Source organism: Vipera berus, assembly GCF_964194415.1.
Source record: "Vipera berus genome assembly, chromosome: 1".
In the NCBI taxonomy this organism is placed as follows: Eukaryota; Metazoa; Chordata; class Lepidosauria; order Squamata; family Viperidae; genus Vipera; species Vipera berus.
The window spans coordinates 179,044,927-179,057,823 of record NC_138202.1 but is presented as its reverse complement, the minus strand read 5'-3'; the positions used below and the strand labels follow the sequence as shown (position 1 = coordinate 179,057,823).

Below are 12,897 nucleotides of genomic sequence, written 5' to 3'. Positions count from 1 at the left end.
AAACTCAAGTCATAATCATCACATTAGAGCATGGGCTCACATTCAGACTTCCCAGATGTAACCTTAAAAAAAATTTATATTTAAAAGTAGAGTTCCGAGAGCAATTTTTAAGTGAAACTGCATTTTAATCCTATATCCCATTTTGTACAGTATCAACAGAAGATCATAGAGAAGAACTCTGCTGACATATCCAACAGACTGCAATGTATGATGTCTTTTGTGTGAGCCCATAACTGCAATGTGCAACATACACTTTCTTTCTCCATACAGAAACGGTTCTTAAAGCAGAATGGACACCTAGAGGTGTTAATTGCATTACTGAAATTGTGTTGATGTCATTAGCACAGAAAATGCTTTCCGTGTAAACGTCCATTCTCTTATAAATATGCTATATAAATAAACAGCAAGGCATTACAAGGCAACACAAAAACTGGATGCAACTTCCCCATAATCTGGCTTATGTGGGGCATCAAGCAAGGGATTCATGCATTTAGTCTTAACACTGTGCGTGTGCACTGCTTCACCACCACCTTATCATGCAGTAACACATAGAACAGGATTTCACAAATTCCCTAGCTTTATGAAACATAAAAGCCTTTAGTTCTTCCACTGCATGCTCAAATTAAAAAGATTTTGCTGTTTTTATTGCTAGTACTTGCTTTGCTATAGACGACTGCCAAAAGGACAAACTTTAAAATTCACTTTTGCACTATATACTTCTATACTACATATCTGAAACATGCAGTTTACAAACTACAACTCTGTTATGACAATATTTGCATTGGCTTTTGTATATGACATATATCTCCAAATATATACTGCATCACAGTGAGTGAATATTACAGTGTAATATAGTAATACTCATGCCATGTAGTATTGGCAGATCTAACTATCCCAAGACATTAATGATCACAATTGCTGCTATCAGAAGTAGGTGACTGTTTTAACTCTACAAATTTGCTACTTTTCATAGTGTACAGTGTTCATCCTATGGTCAGTTATTTTTCTTCTATTCTCATGTTACAACTCAAGATATTTCTTGCATCTTGTTTAGCACCAATGAATCTTTTTGACCTTAAAGACATCACAGAACATTGCTTTTACTAAACAGACTAAAATGGTTCTCTGTATGGATTTTATGAAAATGAAGATTTCAACACTATGTCTTTGCTGTGTTTTCATACCCCATGTTTTAATGATGTATGAGGAGAGCTTACAAATAATGACCAAACCTAAATTTTTCTATAGATTTACAATTATATAGTACAGTTAATCTTACATTCTAATATCAGTTAGAATGACAGTGTATCTTAAAAACAACAAAACAATTTAAAAGGTTATGCATTTGGCAGTATATATAATATGCAACAACAAATGGAAAAATTGGTCATATTATGGGGTCTTTTCCCACCATAGCATCATCTGTTATCTACTATTTTCATGTGAAAACTACCCTTATGGAAATCACCACATTTAATTTGCCAATTGTTGAATTTGTGAATTCTACCCTTTGTGCACTAAATATAGAGAACAAGACTATTCCTACTCACAATTCTTTCATATTTAATCAGAATTAAATCTCATGTTTAGTGTTTTTTTTCTCAACTAAGTATGCATAGGTTGTAGTCTACTTCAACTACTGGTCTGATTAATTAATTAATTAATTAATTTTATTAGATTTATATACCGCCCTTTCCCGAAGGACTCAGGGCGGTTTACAGGGTATTTAAAACAAAACCAGTACAAAAGTTAAAAACAATTTAAAAAGATTAAATCATCCCTAAAGTTAAAAACCCCAGTTAAAAATTCTCAGCCTGGGCCGGACAGCTCAAAGAGCCAGGTCTTCAGGTCCCGGCGAAATGAACGAAGGTCAGGAGCAGTCCTAAGCTCCACGGGCAGCTGGTTCCAGAGGGCAGGCGCACCCACAGAGAAGGCCCTTCCCCTGGGTGTTATCCGCCGGCAGTCTTTTACCGGCGGCACCCTGAGAAGACCCTCCCTGTGTGAGCGCACTGGACGAAGGGAACTTGATGCTGGCAGCAGGTGTTCCCTCAGATATCCCGGACCCAAGCCATTTAGGGCTTTATAGGTCATCACCAGCACCTTGAATCTCACCCGGAGGGCAACCGGAAGCCAATGCAGCTCACGGAGAAGAGGTGTTACATGGGAATATTGGGAAACCCCCATCACAACTCGCGCAGCCGCATTCTGCACCAGCTGAAGCCTCCGAGTGGTCCTCAAGGCCAGCCCCATTGCAGTAGTCTAGACGGGAGGTCACGAGCGCATGAGTGACTGAGCGTAAGGCATCTCGGTCCAGATAGGGTCGCAACTGGTGCACCAGGCGAACCTGGGCAAAAGCCCCCCTGGTCACGGCTCCTATATGATCTTCAAAATTGAGCCATGAATCCAGGAGGACGTCCAAGTTGCGAGCCCTATCAACGGGGGGTAACACCTCACCCCCCTTCGTTAAAGATGGAATAATCTGGTTAACCCGAGATGCCGATATGCACAGCCACTCAGTCTTGGCAGGATTGAGACGAAGCCTGTTTCTCCCCATCCAGACCTGGACCGCCTCCAGGCAACGGGACATCACGGCGAGGGCATCGCTGGGTTGGTTCGGGGTGGAGAAAAACAGTTGGGTATCATCAGTGTACTGATGATACCCCACCCCGAAACCACGAATGATCTCACCCAGCGGCTTCATGTAGATGTTGAACAGGAGGGGTGAGAGAATCGACCCCTGAGGAACTCCACAAACGAGAGGCCTCGGGGTGGATCTCTGCCCTCCAGTCAACACCGACTGCGAGCAGCCCAGGAGGTAGGAGAACCACCGTAAAACGGTGCCTCCCACTCCCAGCCCCCTGAGACGCCGCAGTAGGATACCATGGTCGATGGTATCGAAAGCCGCTGAGAGATCAAATAGGACTAGGACAGAGGAGCAACCCCTGTCCTGAGCCCGCCAGAGATCATTCACCAGCGCGACCAATGCCGTCTCCGTGCTGTGCCCGGGCCTGAAACCCGATTGGTACGGGTCAAGATAATCAGTTTCCTCCAGGAACAGAGGAAGTTGATGCGCCACCACACTCTCAACAACCTTCGCCAGAAAGCGAAGGTTGGAGACTGGACGATATTTATTTAAAACAGCCGGGTCCAGGACAGGCTTTTTGAGGAGGGGTCTTACCACCGCCTCCTTCAAGGCGGTGGGGAAGACACCCTCCTTCAAAGAAGCAGTTACTACTGCCTGGAACCAGCCTCATGTCCCCTCCCAGGCCGCATAAACAAGCCAGGAGGGGCACGGATCCAACAAACAAGTGGTGGAGCTCAGCCTCCCCATGATCCTGTCCACATCATCAGGGGAAACAGGATCGAACTCAGTCCAGATAACATGCTCAAGACCGTCCGATTCCTCCACGTCAGACTCCGCCCAGTCAGAGTCCAAGCCGGCCCGGATCTCAGCGATTTTGTCCGACAGATGGTGAGTAAACTCCTCGGCCCGTCCCTGTAAGGGATCCTCCCTCACCTCCTGGTTAAGAAGGGAGAGAGTCACCCTAAACAGGGCGGCCGGGCGATTATCTGCGGATGCGATGAGGGCAGCGAAGTAATTAGCCCTCGCCGTCCTCATCGCAGCAAGATAAGACCTTATAAAGGCTCTTAGCTGCAGTCGGTCAGATTCGGAACGGCTGGACCTCCAACCGCTCTCTAGACCCCGTCTCCGACGCTTCATCTCCCGGAGCTCCGCAGAAAACCATGGAGCCCACCGGGATCTGCGCCGGGTCAGAGGTCGCAAGGGTACAACACAGTTGAGTGCCTCAGTGGCCGCCTTTTCCCAGGCATCCACCAAGGCATCAACTGGTCTGTGAGTGAGGGCGATAGGTATAGACCCAAGCGCCATGAACCATGAACTCCTGGGTTAACTCTGATGACCCCCCCAGGGAAGGCAGGTTGAAGTCACCCAGCACTATGAGCCTGGGGAACTCCACCAACCCTGAGAGGGTGTCGAGTAGCTCGGGCAGAGCAGTTGCCACACAGCTGGGCGCCAGGTATGTAAGCAACAAGCTCATCTGAACCCAAGAACCACATCTCAAGAGGAGGGACTCACTCCCGGCAATCTGGACAATGGTGGTCTCCCGCGGACATAAAGTCTCCCTGATGACCACTGCCACCCCACTGCCCCTACCCTGAGCCCGTGGCTGGTGTAGCACACGGAAACCTGGGGGGCATAACTCGATCAGAGGGACCCCTCCCTCTGAGCCCAACCAGGTTTCCGTAATGCATACCAGATCCGCGCGTTCCTCCTCGATCAGGTCACGAATGAGGGGAGCCTTATTAACAACGGATCTGGCATTAAGGTAAACCAGCCTGAGCTCAGGGGCCTGATCACCCTCACCCCCGGGGAAAAGGGTGTTAACCGGAGGGTCGGAGTGCGTCACCGCTCGTAAGCAGCAGGGGCGCGATCCCAGATGTTGATACGGCCCTCCGTGCACACACCTGCTGCCATTCCCTATCGTCATGGGGATTTGAAGCCCCACCCCAACAGATCCAGAACCAGCCGCCTCTGACCCAAACCTCATCCCGCCTGGACCCCAAACCGACCTGGACTGAGTGCCGGTTAATAATTCCCTCCCCTCCCTCACCCTCCCTAACCTATTAAAATAACCGGCTAAAAAGTGAATCAGAGGCCTCTTAATACGTCTCCGCTCGAGGCCCCTATCTAAGCCCAACCACCTCTCGGGGTCCCAACAATTGGGCCCGTCATTAAGGGGAGTGCAGGAGAGGGCGGCAGGTCAAACCCAGGAGGGAGAAACCCCCTGAGGGCATACATGTCGGCTCCAGAGTAGTGCAAGGGAACCATACAATAATGAAAAATGTCCGCATAGGGCTGCTGTTAATAATGGGTGGATCGATGGTATTGATAGCAAAAAGTTCGGTAGATGTATCACAGTCCAATTAGTCCAACTCAGCTCTCACCTGAGGTGGAACTCAGAAAAAGAGACCCCAACCGTTCTCCCACTATGGCTGAGGAATCTAGCCTGTCATGCACAAAGTGAGGAGTCCTGAGATAAACCTACCCCAAATGGTCTCTCACACCAGTGGGGCAGTTGATGAAAAATCCAAGACCGTCCTCCCACCACGGTCCAGTCCCAAGTCCAATCCGGAATATTAATGGGAAGCACTAGCCCCCAACCAGGCATTAAAGCGTAATCCTGGCCGATCTTCGGGCCACAGTAATGCCTGCCAGCCAGCATAAGGAGAAGGGCCAAGCCCCGGCCGATCTTCAGGCCGCCGGCCATTACCGCCATTCCGGAGAGGGGGGGCAAAGACATCCCCCCTACAAACACCGTACAACGACCAGGCGGCATTTCCGTCCCCCAAATCCAAGCATCTACCAGCAAATCCACGGCGGTAAGATAAAACCACGGCCAATTTCCAGGCCGGGAAGCCACCGCCCCCATTCAGGGGAGAGGGAGGGCTCCACGCCGCCGAAACAGTGCCAGCCAGCTGATATAATTCTCAGCTCCGAACCGAGTCCCCGGATCGCTTGATCTTTGCCGCTGCTCCTCCGACAGGCGGGGGGCGTCCACGGCAAAAAGATAGCAGAAGGAGCCTGTAGAGCAAGCCCTGGCCGATTTCCAAGCCAGGAAGCCACCACCGCCACCCGGGGGGAGAGGGAAGGCTCCGCGCCGCCGAAAGCAGTGCCCGCCAGCTGACATGAATCCCAACTCCAGCCCGAATCCTCGGATCACTTGGTCGTCGCCGCCGCTCCTCCGACAAGCAGGGAGTGTTCACAGCGAAGAAAGCAGCAAAAGAAAGCTGCAGGAACTGGAGAGAGCCCGCAGCAACCATCTGAGAGGCCCGGATGACAGGCCCGACCACAAACAATCTCCGAGCCGGTAAGCAGATGCCGCTATCCAAAGGGGGAGGGAAAGCCCAGCACCGCCAAAAGCAGCGCCTAGCAAGATGTCTCTGTATCCAACTCCCCCTTAAAGCTGGTCACCGTATCGTGCCTCGGTCGGGTCTCCCCAACCGACCCATGTAAAGGCCATTGAGGAACGCCCGGAGCTCAGACCGCAGCCGCCGCCATTTTGGGCAAAAAACAAAAACCCTCTCTAGGAAATAATAACAATATGAAAGTATACCATTAACATGAATTTATATCTCTGTGTTCAAGTTGGTGTCTTTACATTTTAAGCCATTATTCCTGCCACCTGTACTGAAAACCTCAGTATCATCTACCTCAGGGGCGTGAAACAGGAGGCCCGTGGGCTGGATGCATCATGTGCAGGCCACGCCCACCCAGGCTCCGCAAAGGCAAAAAATATCACGATACATCAGGATACATCACGTGACACTATCAGGTTTGACACTTGTGATCAATGTTATTATTTATTTATTTATTTATTTTATTAGACTTATATACCGCCCTTCTCCCGTAGGACTCATCTAGCAGTCTTTTAAATAGTTTATAACTGGTCTCTCTCACACACAAAAAATCTCTTCTCCCAAATAGGAAAACATGCCAAACAAAGCTGTGCATGTTGGAAGAAGAAAAAAATACTGCATGAGTTCAGACTTCAAAAAATATAGACAAAGGTTACAATACTCATTTTTATTGTTTAACAATTTATGTTTGATCAATACACGAATATGACTATATCAATCCATAAATGAAATTTGCACTGTCAGCAATTCCTTAAATATTCTTGGATAGTTTATTAATGTGAATTCAGCCCTCATAAAAACTGATTTTATTTTCATTTTATTACAACTAATTAAGATATGCAGATAGGAAGTAATCTACCAGGACTATGTTTACTTAAAATGTCTTGCTAGATAATTTTGCTATACCAAACTTTATTAAAATAATCCTATAATGTGTGTGGTTTCAAAGGCAAAATTTGATAAACATTCCATGAACACCAAAAAGACAGAAGTTGAAACTGAAAGCAAAATACAAAACATACTTGGATCAGACTATGAAAATACACATCTTTGAGATTGTAATGAAAAAACAACCCTTCCACAAAGAAGGCAAGGAATGCCTGTGGTAGGAATGAAGCAAATGCTCTTCAAAATTAGCAAGTAATTTATGTCACTGATCTAAAGGTCCTTCCATGCAGTATCATTATCCTGCTGTGTGAGAGTCACCATGGTTGCTACCTGGAGCTTAGTGAACGAGAATGGCCATCAGCTGCACAATGGGAAAACAAGAAAATGAGCACTCCAGGCAATGCCTCATCCCAACCGTGATTGTTTCTTTGTGACATTTTATTTCATAGCAGGCAAAGCAGACTCTCACCGAACAACCAACTCTTCAACATGCTGAAGGACTGTAAAAACCAAAAGCTGGAAAAAAATCAGGAAGACTGACAATTTCCTTGGTTAAATGGCTTGAAAACTATGTGATTTTTTTCTTCCAAAAAATTATAGTTTAGGCCTACAATAATTGGGTTGTGAAGCACTTAGGACACCAAAATGGACAAGGGTGCCATTTGGAGGAGAGGAGGTTCTTGGATTTTGGATTTATTTTGGTACTTCTGGTGTGTTAAGACTAAAGGAAGGTATAAACTTCTTTTAATATTTTTCATCTGCTTCTCTTTGGTTATCTGCTGAAATTCAGGAGTAAGATATCTCATGACTTTGGGCTATGTGCAGCCTCCAGCTGATATACTGCTCTTGTTTATTAATGAGTTGTGGTACTCATACAAGCAGCTCTAATTTTCACCTTTTGGACTTTGTCCAGATATTTTTTTATTGAAACTGGTCATTCCCACTAAAGGGAAGCTCATCAATATAGTATTTCACTCTTGAATGAAATGAGAGGACCCAAGCCATGAATGGTGATAGAGGACCACTCCCTGAAGCCCAGTCTAATCCATGTTTCAAAGTGATAATTTATTATTATTATTTTTTATTTTAATCCCATTTATATCCCGCCCTTCTCGGAAGACTCAGGGCGGCTTACAATTTAAAGCACAAATCAATGTGCTTAATAATAGCCTTCATTCTATATATATGCCTGCTTATTAGGGCTTTCGCCCCCCCCAAGTGGCATTATTACAAAGTCAGCTTATTGCCCCCAACAATAAAAATTTATTATTTTTATTGAGTGACTGCATCATATTAAAATCTTTGCCCCTTGACAGAAGTTCAAAAAAAGAAAGCTGCTTTTCTCTGCTGTATGAAATTGTATGCACAATTCTTTAAAATCAGAAAGGCTGTAGTAGCAGATGAGAGAAAAAAGTCTGCTGAATACATTTAAGCTTACTGCCCTTATGGCCTGTCAAAGGAGAAGATATCTATTTTGTGTGCTGGTAGGTTATGATTTGCCTTTAGATGTGTATACAAAAAGAAGCATCTTTCCTACTTGACCTGGGATAGTTTAGTTTGCTATTCTTAAGATAGCTGTCAACAGTGGAATAGCTATAAACACCAAAGCCTGTCAGAGTGAAGTCAGAAAGCTGGGGATTAGAGTTTCTTAATTTGTAATAACAGGGACTTTGCAATCCTCAGGATCTGTTCAGTACATGTGACCAAGATATCAGCTTTTTCATTAAAGCATCTACAGTGGAAGATGACATGAAAGAACATCACTTTGAATCCCATTTACAGTTCTCCAAATTGGACAAAGGAATAATTATCTCAAATGTGACCACAATGGCAGCCAAAAAGGAATTGAGGGAACTATGGGACTCACACTTCAGGAGACACATTGAATGGTGAGGTGGAACCTCTTTAGATATTAAGGGACGTTCTACAGTAGGGAACTAAAAAGATGCAAAAGCTTTATGAATACTGTATAAATTGACAAAAAAGGCCATTATTCTAATGGCAAAGGAAAAATTTGCTTTGTTTAAGGAAAATCAAACCAAAACACCTGAATCTTCTGTTTTAAATTATTGCTAAGGGAAATCCTAGTTTTCTTTTCAGTTAAATACATTATTCAAAACAAATTAAATAGAAAAGAAATATGGTTATACACATAAAATCTGTATTTGTGTATAGCAAATTGAAGAGAAAAGATATAACTATATCTTGCTTATCTAGAAAGAAGCTATTTATTTATCAACTTTATTTAATTTACTTAACTTAATCAATCTAATTTATTTAATTAACTTTTATTTAATTATGGGAGAAAGTTTCAGAATAAGGACTAAAAGGATACAATTGTGATTGGTAAAAAAAATGACAATATATCATTCTAGTTCCTTGGCAATAAGCCTCGAGGAATAACATGAAATTGGCTGTCTCTAGTATGGGGAAACAGTATGCACTGCAATGCAAAAACAGATCTTACAATCCTATCTAACAATAGCAACTCCTTTTTTATGCTAAACAAGAAAATAATTTAATTCCAGACATAAAATAAACTTTAACAAAACATAAAAACCTTGCTTTGTATTCATCCATCCATCTATCCATCCATCCACCCACCTCTGTGTCTTATAAGAAATACATGTCTTAAAAATGTATCAGTTCATCCTGCACAGCATAAATACATTTATTTATTCAATTTCTATAGCCACCCATCTCAGCCAAATGACTATAATATTGTATACTATAAGTTATATATTTTAATTAAAATTCTTTTGGATACATGGATACATATTTCAGGATGCTTATAGGCATGTAGGACAAATTGGGACACAAAAAAGGAGGGAAAGATCAATTTTAATTCACAGTTCAGCAGCCCCATAAAACAACACTAATATTGATTTACTCCCCATTATAGTGCTGATTCTAACCAAATATTAGGTTTAGTCATGTATGTAGCTTATTTGTGAAAATAAGAATTGATATTATTTTTAGACAGACCAATTCATATAGAAATCTATTATCTTCACTGAGGAACCTTTACAAAATGTTTACCTCAAAAATATTTAAATTCAACTTTTCATGCATCTGAAGAAAGTTAAAAACTATCACATAAGTACTAAGAAGAATTTTAATTAGACAATATAGTGTCATAATATTTTTTTAAAAAAATAAACAGGAACATAATGAGTTGGTTCCAGAAGTGAATGAATTGCTCATTAGGGACCTTCCTTCCCCCTCTTTTTCCCCCTGAAGCTACTCTCACAAATCTCATGCATTTTCTCTTCTCACTGGTGGCCTTGATGTTTCTTAAACAAACTGGAAGGGTCTCTTGGTCCTCAGAGGATGCATTGAGGATAAGGGGGCAGAAAAGTCCGGCTGGGTGAAGGGTTTTAGTCATGATCCAAACTAAGAATACTCAGAAAAGAACATTCTCAGATAGATATTATGATGCCAGATTAAAATATTTAACTGTTTCTATAGAATTATTCCTTAAGTGTCCTTTCCACTTGACATTTGAAGACCCTTATTTTTTGCCTTTTTAAATTTAAAATATAATCTTAAACTATAGATTTGGATGTTGTTGCACACAGTAATATTATTAGCAGATAACACAAATATTTTGAGTTCTCTTAAGGCTCTCATACATACTAAACGAAACAGCAAAATATGAGAAGACCTATCTAGATTCTAGTGAGAAAATCTACCCTTTGTTTCCAACTTTACCCCAAAGAAACATGCACTTCAAGCTGAGAGCTAGGCGAGACCATCATATTTGAGGTTCTGCTACAGAATAAAATAGTTTCCTATAAAAAAGTAAGAGAGCTATTGAGTTGTTTACTCTGTATGACTATCCATACAGAGATATTAATTCATAATATTTCATATAATGTATATATAAATGTCACGCAAGATGCAAAGTACTATTTGAGTGGAGTTCTTTGAATGTAAGATAAGACATATAAAGATCTGCAGGAAGAAGCATTTTTCTTAGGCATTAAACTAATTCTTTTGCTATTTTTTTTCTGAGCCTTTCTCCTCATCTTCCTAGTCAGATGCTTTATTTTGTAAAACAAAAAGAAAAAATATGCTTCTAAAACTTGCCCAATGTCTTACTGAATTTTGGTGACATAATCTTGAGATCATAAAAGCCAATTCAGGTTATTCAAGAAACTATGGAATAAACAAGACTGTGTGAATCAAATCAATAATTACAACTTCTAGTAATTCCAATCAGTGTGGCTAGTAGTGAAGGATACTGAGAACAGTAGCTCAAGAAGATCTGAAAGACTGATTTCCCATCTCTGCATAGAATGGGGTTTTGTTTTCATTAGTTGGTTAAGAGGGTCTTGTAAATGCATTGAATGAAATGAGTACTATTCCCTTCAGTAGGAATTTCCATACCTGATATTACAGTTTAATAATTATTGCTTAGTGTACTTATTTTGGTAAATGACACTTTCTAGTACATGACTTAGAAAGGAAATTAATTAGGCTATGCTTTTGCTTCAGACATAATTACAAGGAATTTTAACTCACATAAGCCCTTTTCAGCTGATATCAATTCTTGTGAAATTATATGTGTGGTAGTGGGAATGCATGCACAAGTCCACTTCTTTCATTGCCTTCCAAATCTAGAAGTTCTGTATTAGAGCCTCTCCTCACAATTGATTTTTTTCAGAATCCTTGTGGGAGAATCTTCCTCACTAGAAGTCTCTAACTGCAAACGTTTGCTTTTTATGTGTGGTGGATAATGTGAAGTGGACTAATGTCCTTACCTCAATTCTCTATGAAAGGGAGTAGAATCTTGCCTGTTTTCATGATGTTAAGAAGTAAATTATTATAGCAACGATCTGAACAGAATTAAAAGTAGGACATATTATTAAGTATATTTCATATGTCCAAATAATATATAAACTCCACTAATTGCAAAATTAGTAAGATCTGTGTTTAGTTTTATATAAATATACACCATATTTATGTTTTATAATTTATATCAATTGATATAAGAGAAATACTTCCTTCTATCTTCCCCACAATACATTCTTTCAGCCCCTAATAACAAACAAAAATACCTGTCATAAGGAACTGGGTGCAGTATGTCTATGGGGTAGTGGGAGATTTAAAACAATCAAGATAACAGCTGCAAGTAAATGATAACACTTTTGAGGTGTGTTGCCATCTTGACTTTTTCTACCCCCCCCAATGACTCCCCCCTAATGCCCCAACTGTGCAGATAAATTGTGAAAGCCACATGACTAATGGATTAAGGTTTCCTCAGCCATTTACTAATTCATACATAGGGCAATTGCACTAAAGTAACTGTTTTACTATTAAGCTTTTGCTGAACCATTTTCATTAAGCATTCTACCCTAGAAAGAAGTCTTAAGGTTCACACTATTAACAGAAAAATGTATGTGGTCTCTCTGTTTCTATTTGTGTAATATTTGATGCGAAGATACAAACGTCCTATATTTATCTCACCTTCTTTACTTAGCTTAGGGATAAAAAAAAATGAGACAACCATGAACACACAAACATTTCCTTCTTAGCTTCAAATTCAGATTCTTGGAAAAGTCACTTGTACTTGTAGAGATCAGATTGTCTTTTTTAAAATTTCATTTTATGTTGGGCCATATCTACTATGCTGCTACTTTGTTACATTTTTTCTCAAAATTCTAAAATTTTCCACTGCCAATTTAGAGTCAAAATCATTTTATGTTTACTTTTAGGAATACATAAAGCTACAAAAGTGCTATTTTTATTCTTAAAATATGTAAGTGCTGAAATAACTCATTGCAAAATAGTTCCAGTCAAGGTGCAGAGGGATAGATGAGGTTATAAAATGAGTATGAGTCTCTGTGTGCAAAAGATTTTACACATTTTATGGACTGGGCTCTTCCAAGATGAAAAAATTAGTTTGGAGATTTGAGATTTGGTTCATATTTCAGTCTGGTACTACTTGGGTGAGCTACATGCTTTCATTGACCTTATCGGTATTCCTTCTGCAAAATGAATTGTTTGTTGTGTTCTTGGGATGTAATGCAGTATTAATTTTGACATTTGGGAATTGAACTGTTTTCCATT

At 41.4% G+C, this 12,897-nt stretch overlaps 1 protein-coding gene across 2 annotated transcripts in view; it reads right to left on the bottom strand.

The window, feature by feature from the left end:
• The window catches only part of ADAM23 (ADAM metallopeptidase domain 23), a 77,054-nt gene that overhangs the window by 2,916 nt on the left and 61,241 nt on the right, over positions 1-12,897 (bottom strand). The gene's annotated exons all lie outside the window — the stretch shown is intronic.